Genomic DNA, 22,381 nt, shown 5'->3' with positions numbered 1-22,381 from the left:
GGTGTAAATTCTGTGCATCAATTTGGCTAGATTATGATATCCAGTTGTTTGGTCAAACACTAGTCTAAATGATGCCATGAAGGTATATTGTAGCTGTGATTAATGTTTACAATCAGTGGACTTTGAGTACAAATCAACCTCCGTAATGTGGGTGAGTCTCAGACAATCTGTTGATGACCTGAAGAGCAAAGACTGAGGTCTCCAAGAGTAGAAGGAATTCTGTCTCAAGACTGCAACAGAGGAATCCTAAGTTTCCAACCTTTGGACCTAGGACTATAACATCAAGTCTCATCCAAACTTACAGGGTGTTGGCCTGCCATACAAATTTCAGATTTAGTAGCCCCCACAACTGCATGGGCCAATTTCTTCAATCTCTCTCTCCCCTTGTCTGTAAGCTTTTTACATACATATATATAATATCTCCTGTTGTTTGTTTCCCGGGAGGACCCTGACTAATACAGTGCTCAACCTATGTGCACTGAATAAACAGGAACCACTGACAGAGCTCTCAGAAGGGCCCACCTCAACTGTGCCTACACTTCCTCCTTCAGCATCATGGTACAGATATATAAGTAACACATCGCATCTCACATTGACATTTTCAGGTTTGAAAATACATAACTTTTTAGTCACTCAGGAGCTATATTTTAATTAAATAACTGACAATGTTAAAGTAACTACGGGGAAATTAGTGGTCCAGACTTACTGCTCTCAAAGTTTTGACATTATAAAATAGTAATTGTAAGTCACACAACATGAACCCAAATAAATCAGATAAACCTCTACATCTATATTGGGTTGTTTATTTTGTCTGTCCCACAAGAATGCAACCCCCTGGCAGATAGTTGTTCATTTCATTCACGAATATGTTCCCAGCACCTACCAGAGTACCTGCTACAGAGTAGGTGCTCAATAAATAGGATGAATACACCAACAGATTATCTTAACTCATTTGATTAAAAAAAAAAAAAACGCCCAACAACCATACCTATGGGTCACTTCCATAGAGTACTTGGGCATATCTGTTCCCAGTAGTTGAGTTGAATGCTTAAAGGATTTTCTGTTTGTTCTCCAACTTGTTTATGCCAGCTGTAGTTGCTTGCATGTTTACCTAACTAAACAATTGTAGGTAAATACTTATTTAAAAAGAGTGGAAAAGCAGACTTACTGTGGAAAACTGAACTTAATGATTGGAGAAACTTGATTAAAATAATCACTGACTGCTGTCAAATTAGTTGTGGATTAGACAACTGTCAAGGATTGCTTTAAAAAAACAGTAAAAAATTCAGAAGACTTCAGGGATGAGGTGGCTTGTTAAGGGTCTTAAAGCATTTGTTGCCCTTCAAAGAAATAAACTGGAGATGGATTATGTTTGTGGTTCATACATGAGTCAACATGGAATACTAATCAGACACCAATACTTCAAAAATCAGCAAATAAAGACATATGCTAAACACGTTAAGTTAAAGTAAAATATTTTATGTATTACCATCATTCAATAATTCCCTTCTCTGACTTTTTGATTAGTCAACCAACTACTGGTCCTGATCTCATCCAATAGGAGGGCATTTGCTCTAATACAGGGATCATAGTTCAGAAACAGGATGTCCTTACCTCCTGCATGACCAGGCCAGCTTCTGAGACTGCCTCTCCTGACCCCAGAAATCTGTTTGGTTCATATATGTCAACTGCCTTGGACAACTTTCCTTTGAGTGCTTTCTATCATTAGAACATTCACTGATAGCACCAACAGAGGGCAGACCAGGAAAGAGAAGAATTGACAAGGCCCACAGATTTAAGGGACTAGATCTGATAGATAGAGTGCCTGATGAACTATGGACGGAGGTTAGTGACATTGTACAGGAGACAGGGATCAAGACAATCCCCATGGAAAAGAAATGGAAAAAAGCAAAATGGCGGCCTGAGGAGGCCTTACAAATAGCTGTGAAAAGAAGAGAAGGGAAAAGCAAAGGAGAAAAGGAAAGATATAAGCATCTGAATGCAAGTTCCAAAGAATAGCAAGGAGAGATAAGAAAGCCTTCCTCAGAGATCAATACAAAGAAATAAAGGAAAACAACAGAATAGGAAAGACTAGAGATCTCTTCAAGAAAATTAGAGATTCGAAGGGAACATTTCATGCAAAGATGGGCTCGATAAAGGACCGAAATGGTATGGACCTAACAGAAGCAGAAGATATTAAGAAGAGGTGGCAAGAATACAGAGAAGAACTGTACAAAAAAGATCTTCATGACCAAGATAATCATGATGGTGTGATCACTGACCTAGAGCCAGACATCTTGGAATGTGAAGTCAAATGGGCCTTAGAAAGCATCATTACGAACAAAGATAGTGGAGGTGATGGAATTCCAGTTGACCTATTTCAAATCCTGAAAAATGATGCTGTGAAAGTGCTGAACTCAATATGCCAGAAAATTTGGAAAACTCAGCAGTGGCCACAGGACTGGAAAAGGTCAGTCTTCATTCCAATCCCCAAGAAAGGCAATGCCAAAGAATGCTCAAACTACCGCACAATTGCACTCATCTCACATGCTAGTAAAGTCATGCTCAAAATTCTCCAAGCCAGGCTTCAGCAATATGTGAACCATGAACTTCCAAATGTTCAAGCTGGTTTTACAAAAGGCAGAGGAACCAGAGATCAAATTGACAACATCTGCTGTATCATGGAGAAAGCAAGACAGTTCCAGAAAAACATCTATTTCTGCTTCATTGACTATGCCAAAGCCTTTGACTGTGTGGATCACAATAAACTGTGCAACATTTTGAAAGAGATGGGAATACCAGACCACCTGACCTACCTCCTGAGAAATCTGTATGCAGGTCATGAAGCAACAGTTTGAACTGTACATGGAACAACAGACTGGTTCCAAATAGGAAAAGCAGTACGTCAAGGCTCTATATTGTCACCCTGCTTATTTAACTTATATGCAGAGTACATCATGAGGAACGCTGGGCTGGAAGAAGCACAAGCTGAAATCAAGATTGCCAGGAGAAATATCAATAACCTCAGATATGCAGATGATACCACTCTTATGGCAGAAAGTGAAGAGCAACTCAAAAGCCTCTTGATGAAAGTGAAAGAGGAGAGTGTAAAGGTTGGCTTGAAGTGCAACATTCAGAAAACTAAGATCATGGCATCTGGTCCCATCACTTCATGGGAAATAGATGGGGAAACAGTGGAAACCAGTGTCAGGCTTTATTTTGGGGGTCTCCAAAATCACTGCAGATGGTGACTGCAGCCATGCAATTAAAAGACTCTTACTCCTTGGAAGGAAAGTTATGACCAACCTAGATAGCATATTAGAAAGCAGACACATTACTTTCCCAACAAAGGTCACTCTAGTCAAGGCTCTGGTTTTTCCAGTTGTCATGTATGGATATGAGAGTTGCACTGTGAAGAAAGCTGATAGCTGAAGAATTGATGCTTTTGAACTGTGGTGTTGGAGAAGACTCTTGAGAGTCCCTTGGACTGCAAGGAGATCCAACCAGTTCATTCTAAAGGAGATCAGTCCTGGGTGTTTATTGGAAGGACTGATGCTGAAGCTGAAATTCCAATACTTTGGCCATCTCATTCGAAGAGTTGACTCATTGGAAAAGCCTCTGATGCTGGGAGGGATTGGGGGCAGGAGAAGGGGACGACAGAGAATGAGATGGCTGGATGGCATCACTGACTCGATGGTCATGAGTTTGAGTGAACTCCGGGAGTTGGTGATGGACATGAAGGCCTGGCGTGCTGTGATCCACGGGGTCACAAAGAGTCGGATACGACTGAGTGACTGAACTGAACTGAACTGGTCCATCTTTTCTGGTATGAGTCTGAAGCTATGATAGAGGCTTTCATGAAACGTGGTTCCTAAAGTTGAGGCTAAAATTTGGACAATAAATAGGCATTGCTTTTACATTAGGGACAAGAGGGTGCTGAAATCTACAGATGCAAAAAAAAAGAGCCCCTGCAGAGTTATGGGAGCTAAGACCCAGTAGAGATGTAAACTAACTTCCTCAAAATCACAAAGCATGATCAGAATCTTAGCAGAATCCAGCTCTTCCAATCTGGACATCTTTTGCAGAGTAAGGCCATTCTAAGTCACAACCCCAAATCACCATAAACAGAGGATCTGGCCATATTCTATATTGAGCCCATAACCATGGTGATTCAGAAATTAATCAGGTGAAAAAAAATGCAGCAATATATAATTTCAGTGTCTCATAAATGAATGGATTAACACAGATTTTTTTTTCTATGATTCTAACCTTATACTTGGAGGAGAGTTTCAAGGTAGAGCTATGAAGAAGAATGCAATGAGAGAGAAGAATTCTTGGGAAAATGAAAACAATGTTTATCACAAACCCAAGTCTCCTGCCATCTTGCTCAGTCCCTTCACATTTGCCAACCACAAACCACCAAGTATGAATTTCCTAAGAAAATCACTTACTAGACCACAAGTAGGAATGAGAGATGAGCCTTATTTTAGACAACAAGAGGCCCGAGGCACAATTCCCCAAGAAAAACGAATGCCTTTGGCTCCTGTCCTGGTGACGGTTCTGCCCAGAACGAATACCAGAGTTTGACAAAACTGATTATATCTGCAGTCTCATGTTAGTAATGGGCTGAGGATTCAGTCTGCCCGAGCTTAGCACTAAAGGGCCTGTGTTGAGGTGGTAGTTACTGTCATTCTCCTAAATGATGAACTTGTAATCACACTTGGCAAAATGCTTTGTCAGGACAATAATCCCAATTAAGAATTTCTTGAAGATGAGTCTTGCGAGAGTTTGACTGTTACTCTGAACGTGGGTGAACCGAGCATTGATCCAGAATGGCTACTCTGATCTATGTTGATAAGGAAAATGGAGAACCAGGCATCCATGTGGCTCCTAAGGACGGGCTGAAGCTGGGGTCTGTGCCTTCAGTCAAAGCTTTAGATGGGAGATCTCAGGTTTCAACACCATATGTTGGCAAAATGTTTGATGTTCCACCAGCTTTACCAAAATCTGCCAGAAAGGCTTTGGGAACTGTCAACAGAGCTACAGAAAAATCAGTTAAGATGAATGGACCACTCAAAGAGAAACAGACAACTTTCTCTACCAAAAAGATTACTGAGGAGACTGTTAAAGCAAAAAGTTCGGTTCCTGCCTCAGATGACACCTATCAATAAATAGAAAAATTCTTTCCCTTCAATCCATTAGATTTGAGAGTTTTGACCTGCCTAAGGAGCACCAGATCACACACCTCCCCTTGAATGGAGTGCCTCTCATGATCCTTGATGAGGAGAGGGAGCTTGAGCAGCTGTTACACGTGGGGCCCCCTTCGCCTCTGAAGATGTCTCCTCCACTGTGGGAGTCTAATGTGTTGCGGTCTCCCTCAAGTCTTCTGTCAACTCTGGATGTTGAATTGCCACCTGTTTGCTGTGACTTAGATATTTAAATTTCTTAGCACTTTATAGTTTGGGTATGTATTAATAGTTTGTATTAATAAAGCAATTCTTTGTTTAACAGACAACAACAACAAAAAAGAATTTCTTGAGCAAATTGCTATAACAAACAAAAATGTGCTGGTAGATCACACAGAACTCAGAAAACCCCATAGCCGAGTATGAAACAGCAGTCACAATTGGGTAAGTCACCCAGAGAGGCAAGATGGCGAAAAACAGATGCTATGTGTTTCATTATGTATCTTCTCCTTAATTTCTCTATGGAGCTGGTCTAGCTGGGAGCTCAGATACACAGACAATACATCTTTCCCAAGCGGCTGTTTACAGATGTACATATGGGATATGCTGGTACAGTAAGTCCCCTGCCTTGATGTTGTTTAGTTCTCTCAGTAGTGTCCATCTCGTTTTCAACCCCAAGAGCTGTGGCCCACCAGGCTCCTTTGTCCATGGGTTTCCCAGACAAGAAAATTGGAGTGAGTTGCCATTTCCTTTTCCAACTCAGGAATCAAACCTGAGTCCTCCTGCATTGCAGGTGGATTCTTTAATGCTGAGTCACAAGTGAAACCCAAGTCCCTTACACATGAACCTTCAAGTTGCGAACTTTCAAAGATGCAAACATGTGTTCATGTGTCCAGTCAAGTTAGTTCACAGGTCTGGTGTACATTGTCACATATGTGCATCCTATACAAATGGTTGTGCGTTTGTGTACTTTACTGTACAGTACTGCATAGGGTACAGTAGTACAGTATCTTCATTTCAAGCCCAGGATGTCTGGAAGAAAACATAAAAGCAGCAGTGATGTGGCTGGTAATGCTAAGAAGTGCCAGCTGTTGTACTGTACTAGTGTACCTTTCAAGGTACTAGTATAAGATTAAAAAGTTTTATCCTTTCAGGTTCGATGCATGATACAGGATACTCGTGGCTGGTGCACTGGGATGACCCAGAGGCATGATATGGGGAGGGAGGTGGGAGGGGGGTTCAAGATGGGGAACACATGTACACCCGGGGCGGATTCATGTCAGTGTATGGCAAAACCAATACAATATTGTAAAGTAATTAGCCTCCAATTAAAATAAAAAAAATCAGAGATCATGAGGAAAACAAAAAAAAACAAAAAATAAAAGGTAAAAAGCCTCTTGATGAAAGTGAAAGAGGAGAGTGAAAAGGTTGGCTTGAAGCTCAACATTCAGAAAACAAAGATCATGGCATCTGGTCCCATCACTTCATGGGAAATAGATGGAAAAACAGTGGAAACAGTATCAGACTTTATTTTTCTGGGCTCCAAAATCACTGCGAATGCTGATTGCAGCCAGGAATTAAAAGACGCTTACTCCTTGGAAGGAAAGTTATGACCAACCTAGATAGCATATTAAAAAGCAGAGACATTACTTTGCCAACCAAGGTCCATCTAGTCAAGGCTATGGTTTTTCCTGTGGTCATGTATGGATGTGAGAGTTGGACTGTGAAGAAAGCTGATCGCCGAAGAATTGATGCTTTTGAACTGTGGTGTTGGAGAAGACTCTTGAGAGTCCCTTGGACTGCAAGGAGATCCAACCAGTCCATTCTAAAGGAGATCAACTCTGGGTGTTCATTGGAGGGACTGATGCTAAAGCTGAAACTCCAATACTTTGGCCACCTCATGTGACGAGTTAACTCACTGGAAAAGACTCTGATGCTGGGAGGGATTGAGGGCAGGAGGAGAAGGGGAATGACAGAGAATGAGATGGCTGGATGGCATCACCGACTCGATGGACATGAGTTTGAGTGAACTCCGGGAGTTGGTGATGGACAGGGAGGCCTGGCGTGCTGTGATTCATGGGGTCGCAGAGTCGGACACGACTGAGCGACTGAACTGACTGTAGGGCTAAATGTGTTATGCAGAAAATCCTGAGATATTAAGAAGTCTAATATAACCCAGGATAGAGATTTATCAATACTAATTTTCTAATGTCTAAAGATAAATTTCAGTTGCACTCTTCATCATTTCATTGTGACTTCTCGAGATGACCCAATAATATTATTAAAAGAAAAATGATTAAAAAAATGTTTTATCTTTTGTGTTTGTGTTGTATGTATTATTTATGTGAAAGGCATTACAAACCTATTACAGTGCAGTACTCTATAGCTGACTATGTTATTTGGGTGCCTAGGCTAACTTTGTTGGACTTATGAACAAATTAGGCTTAACGAATGCACTCTCGATATAGACCTCATTCATATGTAGGGGATCGACATAGAGAAGTCTTCGATCAACACTGCATTTCCTCTTTTACTTATCTCTCATCTTCTGGCCATCCTACCACCTTTTAGAAGATTAGGAGCAGGAATTAAAGTTGGAACTCATTTTTCTCTCCATTTCTTTGTCAACAGATCTTCTACACAGATTGTACAGCAAACACATTGGAGCTTTCTGGAAAAATCAGTTCAAGAGGGACAGTTGGGGATTTCATTTGCATTGTGCAACCTCAGGGCTTAGCCATGCATTTAGTTAAAAGTCCCTGCTCCAGTTCAGCATCCACAGCCATGGCCAGCTCTGCCTTGCTGACGTTGGCACTTGAGCCATTTGCAGGAAAGTCTGTAGTCCTAGGATAAGAGAGGTCAGAAGGGACTCCTGCAGGACAAATCATCAGATCTTTCTGAAATCCAGAAGGGATTGTATGTAGGGCTATTTGTGTAATCCTCCAAAACTCCTAGCTTGAGGGATTTCAGAGAGGAATAACCAGCCTTGGTGAAGGAAAAGAGAATACAAGAAACTGAGGAAGAAACAGAAAACACTCATCATCTCGGTGCCTCCAGAATCCTTGGGTATTGGATTCACATTGAACAGGTTTTGGCCTCTGAACAGTTGGGACCTAACCCCCCTCAGTAGCATGGGTAATTCTCTTATCCTGATGGCAGTGAGTGGGTCTATGATCAGAACGCAAGGGACTACAAACTGTTAAATTCCCAAAGTCTTGGTCAGTAGGCATCCATTTGGGGTAGAAATTATTTCCTGTGTACGACCTGCCCAAGTTTTCCAATGGCAGAATTCACTTGTTTGGTCCAATTGTTTTTTTTTCATTAAAACATTACAACCAAGCCTAAATAAGCCTTCCCAGGTGAAATGAGGCCCCTCTGTAAAATCTACCAGGTACCAATTTCTGCTGATTTCATCAGACAGGAAAAGATCCATAAAGGAATGAAAAGGTACATTTAAAAAAAATTAGATTCATTCAGTCTCAAATCTTATAAGCTTCAATTGTCCCCTAATAAGAAAATGAGTTATGTTTAATGGCTCAAATGGATATTTAGAATTTTGTAAGAGTTAATTACAGGAGAAATAGAATAAATACAAATTATATGTGTGTGTACACACACACAAATACACACACACACACACATATATAGGGAGAGAGAGAGAGAGATGTGTGTTTATTGTACATACTCAACATACTCTCACTGAATGTCATGTCTCTTTAAAGGTTTAACACATGTACACCCGAGGCAGATTCATGTCAGTGTATGGCAAAACTAATACAATAATGTAAAGTAATTAGCCTCCAATTAAAATAAATAAATTAAAATTTTTTTTTAAAAAAGAAACCTAAGAAAAAAAAAGGTTTATTGCTTTCTCCCTGTAAGATACTTTTCAGTGGAAAGCAACATTTTGAAATTCAAAGCTTTATATCTTAATTCAGAAGAACTATGTTGGATCTCTTCTGGCAGCTGATCTTTCTAGTAACAAAATATTAGGGCATCCTGGGGATAGATATTTTCTATGAGGTTCTTATATGTGGAGTTCATCAAAAAGCATACAGGAGAAAGATTTTCCAAGTAGTGATGTAAGGCAACTATGTATCACATCAACATTAAAAAATGCAAGTTTCTTTAAAAATGCTTCCCCTTCATTTTAAAAATTTTGAAACCCATGTTCTCAGTTATTGTATCCTCCAGTAACTTACCCACAAATTGCCAAAACAACATCAAAGTAGGATAAGGGATCCCAGAAAGCACACTTGCACGGTAATTTCTATTAACAATTAATTTTCATATGCAGGATAGAGCAAAGCAGATTCACATAATTTGGGGTAGAAATGGGGTCTCAGCAGTTACAGGGTCCCAAATCTTCCATGGGCCCCCACAGCTTCCAAAATTGAAGAAGCCAGATCTCTAGAGAAGTTAAATGAGTTTCCAAAGATGACACAGTTAGTCAGTGGTGGGAGAAGGATTAGAGCTCAGGCTTCCAGACTTGCCCAATATGGTTTGTCTAATGAATTAGCATAACCAGTGGGAGACCCCAAATGGCATTTCAGTTGGACACCTCTGAAAGTGATGAGAGCCTCCCTCTCATCAGTGGGGAAGGGAGGGGGGCAGAGACAGATGAGGGAAGGAAGGACAAGGCAGGCCTGTCACTTTCTGTTGTGCACTTGGATAACCATGAATGAGTTAATGCATGCAGAGTAGAATCTTAGTCTGGGTCTCTACAATGCCAGACATCTGGATGAAAACTAAAAATTTTGTTGAAACCCCAGATATTTACAAATACATGTTTTCATCTAAATATTGGATTGTGCATAGACGAAGCTTAATGTAGGTAAGTGGAAAAGAGAAAAATCATAAATCTCCATGACTGGGTGAATTATTGCCTTCGGTTGGGGAGGGGAACCAGGGTGGTATGTTCTGTATGCATGAAGCATTTTGAGATGTTTGCTGCAATGGATATTTTTAAACTCTTTCTAGCTATACATAGAATGCAGAAATTAACACAAGAATGTCTTAATTGGGCCTATTTTATATACAAAAGAATAATGGGCTAAATGGGTTGGAATGAATGCCATATTTATCCTTCAAGGGAGGAAAGACATGATGATTCACAGGCTGCGAAGCCAAGAGCATCCAGCCTTCTCATGAGTAGAATAAATATATCTCCTTTCATAATATTCTGCCTTCTAGTCCTTAAAGGCCCCCTAAAGGCACAAATAGAAAAGAGATGGGAAAATCAGAAACGATTCATTTTAATTTCACATACCGTAATTCTCTTTCGGGGATTATGATGCAGAGCCATGATAATGGGTTGACAACTCTGTCTAAACTGGGAAATGCCCAGAATGACACTGCCAGTGTAAAGTTCCTCTGTAACTCTTTCCAGCCTCTTACATGCAAGTCAGTCAGTGACAAAGAGGCTCAACAATGGTGCCTGAGCTCAGCAGAGTTTGTCCTTGGCTTCTGAGAGCATTCTTGGGGTTTATGATTCTGTTTACTGTGTATTTACTCTCTTAACCAAAAATGGGCTTGAATTCCCTCAGCAGGGAAATGACAGGAGGAAGAGGCAGGCACAGATTGTACCAGGTGGCAAAGGCCATATAAACTTGCTGCAGACACTCAAGAACTGACGACAACATTTTCGAGTTGAGCAAAAAATAATTCTAGTTAACAGAAGTGAACTTTCATTGGGAGAATATAAAAAGAAAGCAAGTATGGGGAAATGGCGTATAAGATCTCTTGCACAAAATCATTAATTTGAGAAAATGGATTAGTTCTTTATCTTTGCCTGGAAAGAAGGGTAAGAGGGAATTTTGGTAAGTGTTCACCCTACAAGTAGGGGACCATTTCTTGGAGGGGATGCAAACTGGACTCCTGTATCTCATTTGTGGAATCTGGCCCCCAGCATCAGATCCACACACGAAATTAATAGACACTATTGTTCATCAAAAGGATAAGTCAGCTTTCCATCTAACTCTACAATGCCTGTGATTTCAGAAAGGCAGAGCAGGCTAAAAACAAACAAAATATAGCTCATTGGTGTTGCAGGTCCGTGTGACGCTGTGTTCTTGCAAAGTTGCATGTAATTTAAACTATCGTCAATTTCCACTTTCTCATTGACCCTCATGTTAAAAATGGTTGGTCTTTATTTCCAATTGATCACCAATTGATAGTTTATCCTGCTAATTCAGCTCTGTGTCTCAGATGTGCCCCCTCACCTCCAGCCTTTCCATTATCCTTAATGAGCTGCTAACTCTTCATATATTTTATTTAAAGAAATGTGCTCAGACTTGCTTATGACAATTTTTTCCTAAGCTGGATATATAGTTGTTGTTATTAATGTAATGAACTGGTGCCAAAGCACCAGGCTAGGATTTACAGGACCATACACATGAATGAGACATAAATCGCTCTAATTCAGGCTAAGAACAAGAATTTTTAAAAAGGTGCCAAGTGCTGCAGGAACATGGCAAATGATTTTCCCTTTGGCAAGAAGGACCTAGAAAACTTTCTCAGAAGAGATGGGGATTTGACGTGGATCCTGACAGGTTAGTTAAGGCATATAATGCAGGGAAAAGCATTTCCAAGCAGGGAAGAGCTGAAGGAGAAATGGGAGATTAGAGCACAGGATTCCCGAGAGAGTGTGATAGGAGACAAAGCTGTGCTGGGGTTCAAATTCCAAGCCCACACATCTGGTCTTGATTTGAATGAGAGGGAGAAGGATGGAAGGCTGCACCCTTACTGAGCTCTTATAGACAGATGGCAGAGCCAGAGTACACCTCTAAATGTCTCCATTGTAAAGGACTTAGGGTGAATGGTCTCTTTGGCTTCGTCAAATAAGGTCAACCCTCAGACAAGGCATTTCATGTTCATTTTCACTCGCTTCAGCAATTCTTTCCTAGGACGGCATCTTAATCCATTTCTTCAGACGATTCCCACCACGACTTCCCGACAGATGCCTTCAAGATTCTGCACCTGCAATTGGCTAATTGCCAGCACAATAGGCCACTTGAGCCATCAAAATTAAGGATTTAACGATAAGTGGGGAACTGCAATGATAAATGAAAAGCTGTATTCACACTTCTGATTTCTATGGCCTCGTATATTTGAGAGTGTAAAATGGAGGCAGGCCACAATGAAGTCTAAAAACGATCCTTATGGTCACCATTGAGTGTCCCAGAAAGAGCCTCTCCAATTTACAAACGGGAATGAAAGACCATCTTAAAATCGGCGATGTGATCATTATTAGAGCCTCAAAGGGCAGCTTGGACACAAATACAGCAATTATTCTGTAACTTCAGTGGAGGACCACCACCTCCCTTTTCCCCTTTCTCCTTTTGAAGGACCACATTTTTAAAAAGTGCCTATCACAAAGGCTGCATTTGCCAGGGCCTCAAATGAATTGGGGATTTACACCCACAGGCTCATAAATATGTGCACATTACCTATGTCTTTTACTGAACAGAAAAGTGCCTTGTACCAAACGTCCAGTCCTGTCTTCTTGTGTAAGTGGGCTGCCACCAGGGGAGAAGCGAGCCACACACCCAACTCTTAAAGAGGCCGCAGAGCTAGGGCAGAACCTCCAGAGATGCTTCTTCCTCCACATTCAGTGTCTGTCTTGAAAGTCTCCCCGATGGCTACTATGGCTGCGTAGACTTTTCAGTTTGGCAACAATAGCAGTGGCGGCAGGTCTCTGGAGACAATGGTGCATCTTCCATAAATTTGTTAGACTAGAGAATTGATGCCCTTATATGAGAAGCATCCTTGGATGGAATGACAAGGCTCCCCTTACCGAAACGGTGCTCAAGAAGAGAGGGCTTTGGGAATGCCCTGGCAGTCCAGCAGTTAGGACTCTGCACTTACAATACAGGGTGGGAGGGTCAGGTTCGATCCCTGGTTGGGAAACTAGATCCCACATGCCTCACGGCCAAAATACCAAACATAAAACAGAAGCGATATTGTAACAAATACAGAGTTTAAAAATTTTGTTGTTGTTGTTGTCACTCAGTAGTGTCAGATTCTTTGCAACAGTTTTTAAATGGTCCACATCAAAAAGTATACATATTAAAAAAAAAAGAAGAGGGGACTTTGTTAACAGGGGATTCAGACATATTCAGCAGGGGAAACAAATTTCCATTGATTCAAAATCTCCTTAGACCGGGTCTCATCTGTCCATATAGACTGAAGCTTAGGCAAGGTCCAAGCAGCCTACAGCCTAAAGCAAAACGTAGTGGAAGGACATGTTAGCAAGTGGGAAGGTCTGCCTGCTGGGCTCCAGTCTGCTTCTTAGTGGACTTGACCCAAGTGAACCTGGAGCGGTTTCTTGTGTTTTGCTCTTTAAGCTCTGCAGCATGTGAATCCTGGCCGTTGGCAGTGAGAACACTGAGTGCTAACCATTGGACCACCAGGGGATTCCCCGAACCTGTATGTTGGACTTCAGAGGGCATCTGAATATAAATGTCCCCAGCACTTGGTGGTTGCTCTTTATTGGACCCTTGCCAAATTCTGTTCCCTCAGATCACCGTTTGCTGGAAAGAGGCATGACTAAGTGATTGAACTGAACTGAACTGAGCCTGCACTGATGGCAAGCCACTCCAGTACTCTTGCCTAGAAAATCCCATGGATGCAGGAGCCTGGTAGGCTGCAGTCCGTGGGGTCGCTACAAGTCAGACACGACTGAGCGACTTCACTTTCACTTTTCACTTTCACACATTGGAGAAGGAAATGGCAACCCACTCCAGTGTTCTTGCCTGGAGAATCCCAGGGACGGGGGAGCCTGGTGGGCTGCCGTCTATGGGGTCACACAGAGTCGGACACGACTGAAGTGACTTAGCAGCAGCAGTTATTGTCAGAACTCTTAAGAGGTGTCTGTATAGCTTAGCATAGAACTTCCATGAACTTCTGTATGGTTGTGCAGTCCTAAAAATGAGCCAGGACATCATTTTCTATAGGAGACAGAGGGGGGCCTCCATGTGCAAGCTAAGAAATTAAATGTCAATATATTTAAATGGCATAAAGTACCTGATTAAAAGCACAGGAAAATAAATCCCAGAACAAAAGGCCTGCAAAGCTAATCCCTATTCACACACACTGCTATTCAGAAATATGTATTTAAGGCTTACTGGGTGCTAAATGCTGAGTGTAGAGTTTGCCACTGTGAAAGGTCTGGCCCTTGATCTCAAGATTATAATTATTTGGAGAAATAAGACCTATGGACACATAAAGATGATTAACCAAATTAGACACCTCCTCACAACTGCCAAATGAGGGCTATAGATCACTACCGGAGGTCTCAGAGAAGGGAAAATCCTTGAAGGCTGGAGTGGGCTTCATGGAGGAGTAGGAACTGGAGCTGCACAAGATGGGCAGGGAGCTGGAGGCGGCCTGGGGACAGAGATGCCACGAGACGCCGGGCTAGGACAGCACCCAACCTGCTCAGGGGTCGCTGAGTGCCTGAACCTGTCTGAAGAAAGAGCCAATTTAGGGCAGCAGAGGAAGACAAGTTGGGGAAAGTCAGGGTTTTTTCTGGGGGGTGGTGCACCTTGTTTCACCTTGTTTTATTACCTGAACTTTCATTTGTTATTTGCTACCTCCCACTGACCATGTCACACTACAGCTTTTTCCTATTTGGAAAGAGACAACAGGAAGAGGAAGAGACAACAAATAGAAAAAAGCTGCAGTACCACATGGTCAGTGGGAGAGATCAAGAAACGTCTGGATTGACAAATTCTCAGATTTCATCTGGTGTATCATCATTAACCACTTTTTATTCACATAGAAATCATCCTCCAAGGTGCTTATGGCATTTCAAGAAAGGTATTTCACTAAACCTTAAGGAAATGGGAAGATGAATGGGCGTTTGAGCCAGTCCTTTACAAAGGAAGAAAATGGGGGCACAAGAAGGTCAGTTGTGTGTGTGGCAGGCTGAATCAGTTCAGTCACTCAGTCGTGTGTCCAACTCTTTGCGACCCCATGGACTGCAGCACACCAGGCCTCCCCGTCCACTGCCAACTCCCGGAGTTTACTCAAACTCATGTCTATTGAGTTGGTGATGCCATCCAGCCATCTCATCTTCTGTTGTCCCCTTCTCTTCCTTCAATCTTTCCCAGATAAGGGTCTTTTCCAATGAGTCAGTTCTTCACATCAGGTGGCCAAAGGATTGGAGTTTCAGCTTTAGCATCAGTCCTTCCAATGAATATTCAGGACTGATCTCCTTTAGGATGGACTGGTTGGATCTCCTTGCAGTCCAAGGGACTCTCAAGAGTCTGCTCCAACACCGCAATTCAAAAGCATCAGTTCTTTGGAACTCAGCTTTCTTTATAGTCCAACTCTCCCATCCATACATGACTACTGGAAAAACCATAGCCTTGACTAGACGGACCTTTGTTGGCAGGCTGGATCATGTCCCCGCAAAAGATGAAAAGTGAAAGTCACTCAGTCATGTCCGACTCTTTGCAACCCCATGGACTATATAGTCCATGCAATTCTCCAGGCCAGAATACTGAGCCTTTCCCTTCTCCAGGGGATCTTCCCAACTCAGTGATCAAACCCAGGTTTCCCACACTGTAGGCAGATTCTTTACCAGCTGAGCCACCAGGGAAGCCCCAAAAGAGGTCCACATCCTAATCCCTAGACATTGTCATCCTGTTACCTTGCCTGGCCAAACGGACTTTTCAGAGGTGATTGATTAAGTTATGAATCTCGATGTGGTGAAATGATCCTGGATTATCTGGGCAGCCCAATGTTATCACATGGGCGGGTCTAAGAGTGAGGCAGAGTCCTAAAGGAAAAAAAATGAGGAGGTTGGAAGCAGGGTCAACAACCAGGAAACACAGGCAGCCTCTAGGAAGTGGGGGAAAAGGCAAGAAAAGGGATTCTCCCCTAGCATCTCAGAAGAAACACAGCCGTGCAGAACCATTTTAGATTTCTACCCTTCAGAATCGTAAGATAATATATGTGTGTTGTTTGAAGCCACTAACCGTGTGGTGATATTACAGCAGCCATTAAAAACTAATACTGCCTACGTGTATACACACATATTCCTCATTTTCACAGATTTATGATGCTAATCATTAGAACACAGTACCTGATTTTTAAAAAAAAGATGTGACTAACTGTAGACAAGACAATAAAATATTGAGAGCCACCCAGGAGGAAGAGGTGACAGACAAGTCAGCTTCTCTCAAGAGAACACCTTCCAAAATTCAACCACCTTCCTGGCTGTGTCACTTTCCAAAGAATAACATCCCCAGGGTCATGCCTGAGAGCATCAGCTGTTGTCAATTTGCATGAATTAGAAAGCTGTATCTCAAGAATACAGCATGGAGAATTCTCCATTGCCTAGAGCAACAGGTACTCAGCCAAGGCCTTCCCTGTCTGCTGGCACACTAGACCCTGAATGTTCAAGCTTCAGCTGTCTGTCTAATCAAAGTCACGTTATGGGATTCCTAAATGGGTGTGTTTCCTATTTCCCACTGGGAACACTAGGAAGACAGTAACATTTGACAAACGCTGCGCTGAATATTGAGAATTTTAATAAGATACTGCTTTCAGGGCTCACTCATACAGTTTCTTTAAAGGTTTTTTTCTTCCTTAGCTTTATTTCCTGTTTAACAAGCTCCCCGAATTACCCTTTAAGGGGAAGGTATTGTTTATGTGGAGACTAAAATATATGAAAAATAGATTTTATTCTAACTCTTGACACGGAGGACATCACAAAGGCTGATGTGACTAGTGATAACCTGATGCCATTTTTCAAATGCCAGGTGGTAGCAGCACCTGGCATATTGGCTACATCAATTCCCAAGCTTCTCAGGCACATTACCCGCTAGACATGCAGTTGGAAAGGCAGAAATTCACTTAAAGGAATCAACCTGCAGCTGATTCCATAAATCACTCATCTTGCAGACTACAAAAGAAGTAATGCCATATATTTTATGCTCCTTCAAAATAAAAGGTAAAAAGCAGAAAACATAAGTACAACTCTCTAGACTCTCACTAAATGTTGATTATTGGCAAGGACAATTGTTTTCTGTTTTTCTTTTCTTTTTTTTTTGGAGAAGAAATACATGAAAAGCCATCTTCTGCCACTGAAGACTGAGAGGCCAGAGAACAACATGATTAAGTAGAATAAACCTGAACCAGGACTCAGGCATCCTAGATTCTCTTACTGGATTGGCTGTTAATACAAGTGGCGAAGTCACAACACACAGACCATTTGCACCACCTGAGACTCAGTACCAAGTCATGACCAATCAGAAAATGAACATCAGCGATGATAATAATGCACCCATAAGGAGATCCAACCAATCCATTCTAAAGGAGATCAGTCCTGGGTGTTCATTGGAAGGACTGATGCTAAAGCTGAAGCTCCAGTACTTTGGCCACCTCATGCAACGAGTTGACTCACTGGAAAAGACTCTGATGCTGGGAGGGATTGGGGGCAGGAGGAGAAGGGGACGACAGATAATAAGATGGCTGGATGGCATCACCGACTCGATGGACATGAGTTTGAGTGAACTCCGGGACTTGGTGATGGACGGGGAGGCCTGGCGTGCTGTGATTCATGGGGTCGCGGAGAGTCGGACACGACTGAGCGACTGAACTGAACTGAACTATGGATTAGGCTTTCACTCTCTCTTTGTGTGCAGTCCCTAGCTCTTAGAACAATCCAGCTGAGTTTATAAGATAAGGGATGCGAGGTTCTGTGAAGTTCAGATTACTCAGTGGCAGGGCCAGGAAAGCGCTGAGGAAACAACCAAAAGCTCTCACATGTCCTGCTTTGCACTCATTCTGTGTCTTCCTACTGATCTCAGAGAGAAGTCTCATCTCCTTGACTGGAGGCTGCCTTTCCAGCAAGGGAGGGAAGGATCAGATGGGGTGATGGTCCTCATCCTTGTTCCCAGGGTAGGTCACCCTATTGTGTGTGTCTCGGGGTATAGGCTCAGCCAGGGACTGTGTTTCCTCTGTTCTGGTTCTGATGCACAGGCTGAGTTGGGAGCATGTGGGAAGTAGGGAAAAGTCTGCAAGGGAAGTCCTCTGGCAGCTCTGCTTTGACAAGAATTAAGATGTGCAGAAAAGAAGGTATGCTGCCATACAGTTCCCCAAATTTAGTCTTGGTTTTGGATGAAAAGCTAAGAAAAGAGTGAGAACCCTTTATAATCCAGCCAATCATTACACACAGGTTCAGATGGGGCACAGAACATAGAGCATCCCAGAAACTAACCCATGAACATTAAGAGCACCAGAACCCAACGAGCATATAAGGCAAGTGTTAATTCTATTCCCCAAACCACATTTCCATGGAATTTCAAATATTTATAGGTTGTTATAAATTACAGCAAAGTCACATATCAAAGAATGAAAATCACCCATATTAAATTAATCAGAGATTTTAGAAAATTATACATTGCACATGGCTGAGTATAATCCATTTAATGTTCCAATGTCATGGAACATTTGCTTTATAAATAAAATATGAAAGTGATTAAGATCCCACAGACCCTCAGGAATATTTCAAATCTACATGAGACCCCCCTAAGATCTGGATTTGTATCTCTGGATTTGAGTTAGTGGAGAAAAAAATAAAAAATCATGCAACTGAATTAGATCTCACTAGTTAGTGATGCTCCAGAGGAAAGTCAATGTCAGCGTGGGGAAAAGTGAAATTCAATATCCCAGGTCCTAATACTCTGATTTCCTACAAAAGAATTCAAATTCTACCCTCAGCTCTGTAAGCTAAGTTGCTGCTTTCCTTTAATGGAAGCTTAAGTGCACACTGAAGGCAGGATTTGGCCTAAAGACTTTCGACACTGCACTAAACACTCCTGTTGTTACAAGCACCTTTACACACATATGCCATTACAAACTAAGATCAAACTTCAGGACAAGATGTAAAACACAGGCGTCAGGGGCAACTGCAGAAGAGTTTGAAGTACTTCACTAAACCGTCTACCAAAAATAAATAAACAAAACCCTTGCCTCCTCCAGAGCCAGGCAACTTCCCCAAAGTCACCGGGCAGCTGGAATTTCCCGGTGATTCTACAGACAGTATTCCCTGTTTCTCAGATTTCAAATTCCCTGTTTCTCAGATTTCATGACACCCTCCCCATTCCTTTACAGAGATACTTCATGGTTTTATATATCTTTTTTTAATAACAACTAATTAAAATTAATTTTGCTTTGAGAATCTTTGAATAACTTTATTACACCATGTGGGTAAATCCACTAACGCACTGAGTCATGTTCAAACTAGGGCTGAGAATTCCAGAGTAAGCCTTGCCAGACTGTATAATCCAATAACCAATCATGGCTCTGTTTTTAACCTTCCTAATCAAATACCAGATAGAGAGAAAGGTCAGTGATGATGAGGATCCAAGCCTCATGGGTCTATTTTCCCCTGGGTCTCCATAAAGACAACAAGGCTTGATTACAGCTGAATGTTGACTCTTCACACACATAATACAATTTCCTCTTTATAGGATATGTTAAATATTCCCTTTCAGCTGAAGTTCTAGAGACAGCAAGGCATCATCAACTTCTTACAAGAACTCCTCCTATTCTTCCTATTAGAAAAACTGCACATGGCAGATAAAAGACATTTTCAGTCCCAACCCTCTTCTAGGTATGATCAGACAGCAAAGGCCTACAGGCAGCTACCAGTAGAGAATTTCTGGAAGAGCAAAGAAACCACACAGAGTTTTAGAACCATGTCAAAGAGACTTGTTCACCTACAATGAAATACAAAATAAACTCCTTGATATGAATTTTCAGATGATGAAAGAAACGGTTGGTAGTACATCATGTATCCGTGACCCATAGGACATTCCTCAGGCATTTGGAGAGCGTGGTGGGTGTGCTACTTTGATGTTGCCCTCTAGTCTGGATGAGCCAAGTCATCAAAAGATTTTATATCCCAATCTAGAGACAACCTGGGATAATGCAAATAACCTGGGTTTGGGGATCTGGAAGATTTGGGTGAAAGATTCATATACTAGCTGAGTGAACATGGCAATCAGTTACTTCACCTTTCTGAGATTTTGTTTCCTCCTCTTGGAATGCTCAGCTCACAGTAAGATCTCAATGATCTTCTTTCCATCTTGATGCATGTAACCCTAAAAAGGTGTCTGACACATGAAGCCAAATTCTTATATGGCCTTAGAGCAATAGAGGCGTCAAAAGCCCCGAAATGAGGTCAAGTGCCCTCAGAATGAATGCTTTAAAAAAAAAAAAAAGAGAGCAAGTTATTTATTTCACTCTCATTAACTCGAGCCTAAATAAGGAAAAATCTCATTTATGTGGCATTGTGTCAACCAGAAATCTCTGTTAATTGGCACTGCTGCGTGTATCTCTTCTGCAGTACAATGATAATTGAAGGCTCATAATCATGACCTGGAGGTACTGCAAAATCTGGAAGTGTCACCCAAATCGGCAAAACACTCAATTATATCCAATCAAGTTTTGGCATTAAGTGACTGAAAATGGGAAATCTTTGTATGGTACAGAAATTGAAAAAAAACTGCTTCAGACCCTTGGTATGTGTCTTAGCTTGGGCTGCTATGCCAAAAATACCATAGGCCGGGTGGCTTAAACAACAGACATTTATTTCCCACAGTTCTGAATGCTAGAAGTTCAATATCAAGGTGCCAGCATGGTCAGGTCCTGGTGAGGGCCCTCTTCAGGGCTGCAGACAGCCACCATCTTGTGTCCTCACAGAAGGAGAGCAGAGAGGAGGCAAGTCTTTTAAGGGCACTAAGAGTTGGACTGTGAAGAAAGCTGATCGCCGAAGAATTGATGCTTTTGAACTGTGGTGCTGGAGAAGACTCTTGAGAGTCCCTTGGACTGCAAGGAGATCCAACCAGTCCATTCTGAAGGAGATCAACCCTGGGTGTTCATTGGAAGGACTGATGCTAAAGCTGAAACTCCAATACTTTGGCCACCCCATGAGACGAGTTGACTCACTGGAAAAGACTCTGATGCTGGGAGGGATTGGGGGCAGGAGGAGAAGAGGACGACAGAGAATGAGATGGCTGGATGGCATCACCGACTCGATGGACATGAGTTTGAGTGAACTCCGGGAGTTGGTGATGGACAGGGAGGCCTGGCATGCTGTGATTCATGGGGTCGCAAAGAGTCGGACATGACTGAGCGACTGAACTAAACTGAACTGAATCTCATTCAAGAGGCTCCACCCTCATGATGTCATCATGACTTCCAAAAGGCTTCACCTCCAAATTCTATCACATTGGAGGGAAGGACTTCAACATACAAATTGCTGGAAGGTATGAACATTCTGTTCATAACAACACACTATGGCTTGGAAACATACTGTAAAATATGAAGGCTGCTAGAAAGTTAGCTGGCTTTGGGATGATTTGGGAGAATGGCATTGAAACATGTATATTATCATATGTGAAATGAATCAGCAGTCCAGGTTTGACGCACGATACATGATGCTTGGGGCTGGTGCACGGGGATGACCCAGAGGGAGGATAAGGGGAGGAGGGAGGTGGGAGGGGGGTACAGGAAGGGGAACTCATGTACACCAGGGGCAGATTCATGTCAATGTATGGCAAAATCAACCAATATAATATTGTAAAATAAAAAAAAAAATTTAAGTGTAATAAATCTATCTGTAAAACTGACTTAGTTTCTTTTATTATTTTGAAAGAACATTAGACCTTATAGAAAAATTGCAAGCATAGTACAGAGAATTCATGTATATCCTCTGCCCATAGTGTTAACAACGTGCGTAACTGCAATACAATTATCAAAAGAACAGGGAGCCAAAATTATTAAAACACCATTAAATTTCACCAGGTTTCCCCCTAATGTCTGTTTTTCCATTACAGGATCCCATTCAGGATTCTGAATTTTATTTAGTTGTGTCTCCTTACTCTCCTCCAACCTGTGACAATTCTACATCTTTCCTTGTCTTTCATGACCTTGACTCTTTTGATGAATATTGGTCAATTATTTTGCAACAAGTCTCTCAATTTTAGTTTATCAGGCATTTTATCATGATTATATCAGTTCAGTTCAGTTCAGTTCAGTCGCTCAGTCGTGTCCGACTCTCCGCGACCCCATGAATCACAGCACGCCAGGCCTCCCTGTCCATCACCAACTCCCGGAGTTCACTCAAACTCATGTCCACAGAGTCGGTGATGCCATCCAGCCATCTCATTCTCCGTCGT

The 22,381-nt window shown here is 42.0% G+C and overlaps 1 protein-coding gene and 1 pseudogene across 5 annotated transcripts in view; one reads left to right on the top strand and one right to left on the bottom strand.

The window, feature by feature from the left end:
- AFF2 (ALF transcription elongation factor 2) overlaps positions 1-22,381 on the bottom strand; it is a 577,381-nt gene that overhangs the window by 425,146 nt on the left and 129,854 nt on the right. The window lies entirely within an intron of this gene.
- Positions 4,833-5,507, top strand: LOC129564269 (securin pseudogene; annotated as a pseudogene).

This window comes from Moschus berezovskii, chromosome X (genome assembly GCF_049115385.1).
Source record: "Moschus berezovskii isolate FMDL1 chromosome X, NW_MosBer_1.0, whole genome shotgun sequence".
In the NCBI taxonomy this organism is placed as follows: domain Eukaryota; kingdom Metazoa; phylum Chordata; class Mammalia; order Artiodactyla; family Moschidae; genus Moschus; species Moschus berezovskii.
Note: the sequence above shows the minus strand (reverse complement) of the source record. Positions and strands in the feature narration are given on the sequence as shown.